This window comes from Crinia signifera, chromosome 3 (assembly GCF_055691185.1).
Source record: "Crinia signifera chromosome 3, ASM5569118v1, whole genome shotgun sequence".
In the NCBI taxonomy this organism is placed as follows: Eukaryota; Metazoa; Chordata; class Amphibia; order Anura; family Myobatrachidae; genus Crinia; species Crinia signifera.
This window is the reverse complement of record NC_139219.1, coordinates 192,757,026-192,764,079: the sequence shown is the minus strand read 5'-3', so window position 1 is coordinate 192,764,079 and position 7,054 is coordinate 192,757,026.

The window sequence follows — 7,054 nt, the reverse complement described above, 5'->3', positions numbered from 1 at the left end:
CTTTCTCCGTGCTATTCAGCTATGTGATGGTGTGTAACTATGATGCAGAAAGCCTACTGCAATTGCTTATTTACAGTTGTGCTCATAAGTTTACATACCCTAGCAAAATTTTTGCTTTTCTGGACATTTGTCAGAGAATATGAATGATAACTCACAAACTTTTCTTTCACTCATGGTTAGTGGTTGGGTGAAGCCATTTATTGTCAAACAACTGTTTACTCTTTTTAAATCATAATGACAACAGAAACTACCCAAATGACCCCGATCAAAAGTTTAAATACCCCAGTTCTTAATACCGTGTATTGACCCCTTTAACATCAATGACCGCTTGAAGTCTTTTGTGGTAGTTGTGGATTAGGCTCTTTTATTTTCTCAGACGGTAAAGCTGCCCATTCTTCTTGGCAAAAAGCCTCCAGTTCCTGTAAATTCTTGGGCTGTCTTGCATGAACTGCACATTTGAGATCTTCCCAGAGTGGCTCAATGATATTGAGATCAGGAGACTGAGATGGCCACTCCAGGACCTTCACTTTATTCTGCTGTAGCCAATGACCGGTCGACTTGGCCTTGTGTTTTGGATCATTGTCATGTTGGAACATCCAAGTACGTCCCATGTGCAGCTTCCAGGCTGATAAATGCAAATTTTCCTCATGTATTTTCTGATAACATGCTGTATTCATCTTTCCATCAATTTTGACCAAGTTTCCAGTGCCTTTGTAGCTCACACATCCCCAAAACATCAGCGATCCACCTCCGTGTTTCACAGTAGGAATGGTGTACCTTTCATCATAGGTCTTGTTGACTCCTCTCCAAATGTAATGTTTATTGTTGTGGCCAAAAAGTTCAATTATGGTCTCATCACTCCAAATGACTTTGTTCCAGAAGTTTTGAGGATTGTCTGTGCTAGAACAATGGTTGTAGGTCTAGCGCTAATAAGGTATGACAACAGCACTCTTGGTGGTATACAGATGTAGCGGGATTCATCTTTGCAGGGGATGGCGATGGCGTCGCCATCCCCTGCCCCGCCGCCATCTGTATGCCGGAAGGGGACGCTCGCACGAGGTGCGCGCGCGTCCCTTTCTGACGGTGCTGCCCTCGGTCGCCCGGTGCCTACACGCGCGTCTCAGTCAGATAAAGGCGCCGTGTTGATGGCGGATCACCAGCAGCATGCTGCTGGCGGATCGCCAGCAACAATGAGGCCTGATACATCTGTATGTGCTGATTAATTCATTTAGAGTACTCTAACCAATGCTGCGGGTTTGTATGGGATCGCTCAAAAAAAAGAAAGCAAGAAATAGTAATAACAAACTGCACTTAGGTCAAATACTCTGACCTAACCGCAGTTTGTTATTACTATTTCTTGTCTCTGTGCTGTTGGCAGGATCCTTTGTGGCATTTGCGTAGTAATGCTTTCTTCTGGTGACTCGACCATGCAGCCCATTTTTCCTCAAATGCCTCCTTATTGTCAGTCTTCAAACAATGCACCACTTTTTTCAGAGAGTCCTGTATTTCAGCTGAAGTTTTATTTGTGGATTTTTCTTTGCATCCCGACTAATTTTCCTGGCAATTGTGGCTGAAATATTTGTTGGTCTACCTGACCATGATTTTGTTTCCACAGAATCCCTCATTTTCCACTTCTTAATTAGAGTTTGAACACCGCTGATTGGCATTCTAAATTGCTTGGATATCTTTTTATATCCGTTTCCTGTTTTATACAGTTTAATAAGATTTTCCCGCAGATCCTTTGACAACTCTTTTGCTATCCCCATGACTCAGAATCCAGACATGTCAGTGCAGCACTGGATAATAGATGCAAGGGTCTTTCAGGAGACCAGAAACTCACTGACCGTTTATATATACACACACTGATTGCAAGCAAACAGATCACAGGTGAGGATGGTTACCTTTAGTAGCCATTCAAACCCATTTGTGTCTTGTGCGCATGTCATGAGGCCAAAATCTCGAGGGTATGTCCAGGGCCGGACTGGGAACAGAAATCGGCCCTGGCATTTTGAGCACACAGGCCCACCTGCAGTAGGCAGGACCCTTGTGCTGCGAAAAGGGGCCGTGGTCTCATGGAAACTAGGAATGGCATCAGAAAAAGGAGGCTTTACACATTATGAAACACACCGTAATGCCCATTACAGAATATGACACAATCTGGACCCCACAGACTGCCCCCCCCCCCCCCCCCACAGACTGCCCCCCCCCCTCTATAACAGGACACAACAGGCTGCTCTCCCTGTATTATATTAATAACTGGACCCCACAGGCTGATCCCCTGTATAATAACAGAACACAACAAGTTGCTCCCCCTGACTAATAAGGGGTGGGGGAGACAGAGACAGGGGTGGGAGAGACAGAGAGGGGGGGTGCGAGAGAAGAGACTATAGAAAGACAGATGGACAGAGAGTGAGACAGACAGGACAGAAACAGAGAGAGAAGGAGAGGGGGGTAAATAAAATACACAATAACAATACTACCTTCTACTGTATGAACCCAGCTCCTGAATGTGTTGTCTGTATTCAGGTCTGTCCCCCACGCTGCTGCCTGCTCCTGCCTCTGAGCTGCTGCTTGCACAACATCTTCCTCTGTCATTTTAGCCTAAGTTTCACTTTGTGCTCAAAGCTGAGCACAAAGCAAGAGACACCTAGAGGCACCCAGCGGTACTGCAGTGAGCAGTGACACTGGCTGAGAGGAGAGCAGCAGCTGTCTCGTGTACTCCGGCCGGCCAGCACATCCGTCTCAAAAGACTCAAATTCGGGCCATCTGCCTTTCTGGCATTTGCCAGAAGTGCCAGATGGCCAGTCCGGCCCTGGGTATGTCAGTTGCCTACCTGACCCTCTCCTTCAGGGAGAAATTGCTCTGGTCCTGGACTTCCTTGGTAATGTATGATTGCCATCACCTGTGGGGGAGCTAGGTAATTGATAAGAAAGGTGTTTCACTATAGGTGATTGCAATCATACATTACCAGGGAAGCCCAGGAACAGAGCATTTTTCATACCCCCCACTATCCACGTCGGCGTGGAGTTGATTTTATATAGTGTGGCGAGGGGACGCGGATTACTTTACATGTATTCCGCGGGCCTCGCCACGCTTTGGGCTCGCCACACTATATAAAATCAACTCCACGCCGACATGGATAGTGGGGGTATGAAAAAGTCTGAGGACGCGTGGGGCTCGCTATGCTTCGGGGTGGAGTGGATAGTGGGGGGGGTGCGTAAAAACTCTTTTTAGGACCTATACAATCATATTATTGTATACCTAATGTAATGGCATCGCATACCCTATAAAATCGCATGCGCTTTTGCGGTCGATGCGATGCCCTGGGGCACACAGAGCAGTGCATAAATTACATTAAAAAAATCACATTGCACATCGCATGGCACTAAAATGGCCCATGCGATGCGATTTCACTACGCAGAATAGCCCACTAAGCAAATCGCTTAGTGGGCGCTGTTCTAGGAAACAAGTACCGTATTTTTTGTTTATCAGACAAACTCTGAAACCACTGAACTGAATGTGATACAGTATTTACACGTGTGTAGGTAATTTTCCCAGGAAAATTGAGTCTAAAGGGGTGAACACAGGGAGATTTCTGCTAATGGACAATTTTAACTAAGCAATTTTGAGAGAGATTTTGGCTAGATGCACTGGAGATTTTGATGATAGTCTATGATCAATTAAAAATTGTCTTGCCTGCACAGTCAATCTAGGCTAAGCATTCTATGCTAGACAATATTGCCTAAGCAGGAGAAAAATAGGGAGATTTTGACTAACCTTCTAGGAGATTTTGACTATCTAGTCAAAATCTCCTGCCAAAATCTCACAGTGTGTACACTCCTTAAGTATCATAAGAATTGGTTATCAGGGGGCTGAGTACTATATATAAAAGTGTATTATGATGACATAAATCCCACTAACATGATTGGACACACCAGATCACATAATCGTGCATTTTTTTCCTAGTAGTCACACCTGAACTACTTCCAACTGTCAACAAATCCCCATCACAAAGCCAGAGCTGTATCACTTCATAGCTGTAACCACTAGCATCTTTAACAGAGACACTACTCACAGAAAAGAAGCAATCATCTTTTATCCAACAATGATCCGATATAGAACTCCAGTTGTGTACACATGCATCGATTTTTTTTTTTTTGGCTATTTTCGATTCGATTTTGCTTATAGAAGCAAAATCGAATCCCACATCGAATGGTTTTTAGGACACTTTCGATCTGCATTTGATTCGATGCGTGCTCCCATTTTCTCAAAATCGAACAGAAAAATCTACTGTGCAGCCAAGGAAATATCAAATTCGATCCAGTAAATCGAATGTGTACAATGTACCATGAATGAAAATCGAATTTGATCGAATGCAAAAGTACAGATCTAATGCCAAATTGAATGGGAAGATCTAATGCCAGATCTGATAGAAAATCGAATCTAAAGCAAAACTAAAGCCCTGTACACACGCTTAAGGTGGGTACACACGGAACGATGTCGGAAGCGTTCCGACATCGTTAACGAGTGTATCAAATCGTTCATCGTGCGTACACACGGAACGATTGGATACACTTGACAAAAGATTTGTCTATGATCTTCCTGCATGCAGGAATGATCATAGACTATCGTTAACGATTCGCGGGTACGCGCATCGTTAACGATCCACGGAACGATTTGAACGATTGGTTGTTCCCATCGATCGGGAACATCCACATCGGGCTTCAAATCTATTGTGTGTACTCAGCTTTAGATTTGCTTTAGATTTGGTGTTAGATTCGATTTTCTATTAGATCTGGCATTAGATCATCCCATTCGATTTGGCATTAGACAGGGCCGAATTTGTCACTAGGCCCGTGAGGCACGGGCCTAGGGGCAGCACCTTTTATGGGCGGCAGCTGTCCCCTGCACCCTTTGAAGCTTTTTTAAAAAATGTTATATAGTCCTGCGGACAGTCCTGCGCTTCCCCCTTCAATACCACAGAAGCAGTCCCCTCCCAAGCTCCCACCATCCCATGCACCCCCACCGGGGCTGGTGAGAGAAAGACCGGCCTCAGCTGATGTCCCGCCCCCCCCTCCAGTGCTGCTGGTCCCATGCTCAGTGCTCACCCTGGCCTCCTGCAATCCTACTTCCGCCAGCAGCGCCTCTTAGTCCCGCGATCCCGCTCCAGCAGAGCAGCTGCAGTCACGCTCCGACCGCACCGCCACCTCTCCATGCTTTCCCCCATCAGCGCTTGTGAGTGAGAGCTACCAAAGGCAGTGACTGAGCCGCGGTCCCATTGTACTACCGCCAGCAGTGCGCTACCTCTGTCCCACGCTCCTCTCTCCAGCCATTATGTCATCTGCTCTGCTGTGAGCTTACAGCTACCTGTAGGGGGACGGGAAGTCTGCGTTAGCAGGGGAGGGAAAGGGGGGGGGGGGGCGGCGGCCAAGAATGTTGTGCCTATGGGCGGCCTAACACCTAAATCCGCCCCTGGCATTAGATCTGTACTTTTGCATTCGATTCGATTGCACAATGTAGGCACAATGTACTCATTCGATTTACTGGATCGAATTCGAGATTTCCTTGGCTGCACAGTAGATTTTTCTATTTGATTTTGAGAAAACGGGAGCGCTCATCGAATCGAATGCAGGTCGAAAGTGTCCTAAAAACCATTCGATGTGGATTTGATTTTGCTTCTATAAGCAAAATCGAATCGAAAACAGGGAAAAATCTAAAGGTGCCCACACACTAGAACGATTTTTGGGCCGATTTTCGATAAATCGGTCGATATTTACCGATAATCGGTCGAAAATCGGCCGATGCTCGCTCCCGTGGATCTTTTGCTAAATCTTCTGATCTTACGTGCTGCACAAAAGATCAGAAGATTTAACAAAAGATCCATAGGAACGCACACGGGATCTTAAGAAAAATCTTTGGTAAAGATGTGCGCTTGCCTGAAATCTTTTGTCCAGATCGGACAAAAGATTTGAAGGCTAATTTATGCGCACATCTTATGATCGCAGATCTTTCTAGTGTGTGGGCACCTTAAGTGTGTGTACAGGGCTTCAGGTTGATCTAAAAGCATTAGACAACAGTGTGAGGATCACTGCACGCAGGTGAACGTCCCTTTTGCATTTGTATGTATCTTCAAAATAATTAGATTGTCTGTGATAAATTAGCTGCTATCTTGCAGGGACAGTAGAATATCTGAGACTGTGTATGCATCATACTTGCCTACCCGACCCTCTCCATGCGGGAGAAAATGCTCTGTTCCTTCCTGGGCTTCCCTGGTAATGTATGATGGCCATCACCTGTGGTGAAACACCTTTCTTATCAATTACCTAGTTCCCTACAGGTGATGGTGATCGTACATTACCAGAGAAGTCCAGGAACATAGCATTTTCTCCCGCATGGAGAAGGCCAGGTAGGAAAGTATGGTATGCATGCTAACGGGCTGACCTCCATGGTAATCTATAACATACAGCTAAAAAAAATGTTCTGTATTACTGCTAGAAATAGTGTGTGATAAATCTACATATTAGTGATATTACCTGTGGCTTTAATTGTATGTGAGATTATTTTTAAAAGAAAACTGATTTTATGCACATGTGAAGCCTCTGCGCTAGCTAAACTCTGGGCACCTTTTACATACACAGTTGGCACTAAAGAATGTGTGCACAAACACAACACTGCTGGAAACATGTTCCCATAGGAGATCTGACATGAAGATGCTGGAATTAATTATTATTATTAATTATTATTATTAGCTTCCCTTTACTACCTGGTGGGCAGTACATCAGGGACATATTTAGTACAAACCATATACTTATACATACCTCCCAACATGACCCTCTCCAGGACTTCCCTCTTAATTTCAGATTAACCTCACCTGTGTTCAAATACTTTTATTATTATTTAATCTGTTCAAAACAAGTGATGGCAATCATAAAGAGCGCTGCCCACCTCATTCAGTGATTTTCATTTTGTGCGTGTGATCTGTCATGGGGTGGTTTATTACACTCCTGCAAGTTATTTTAGGTGTATGCAACCCACAACAAACAGCTTGTGTCAG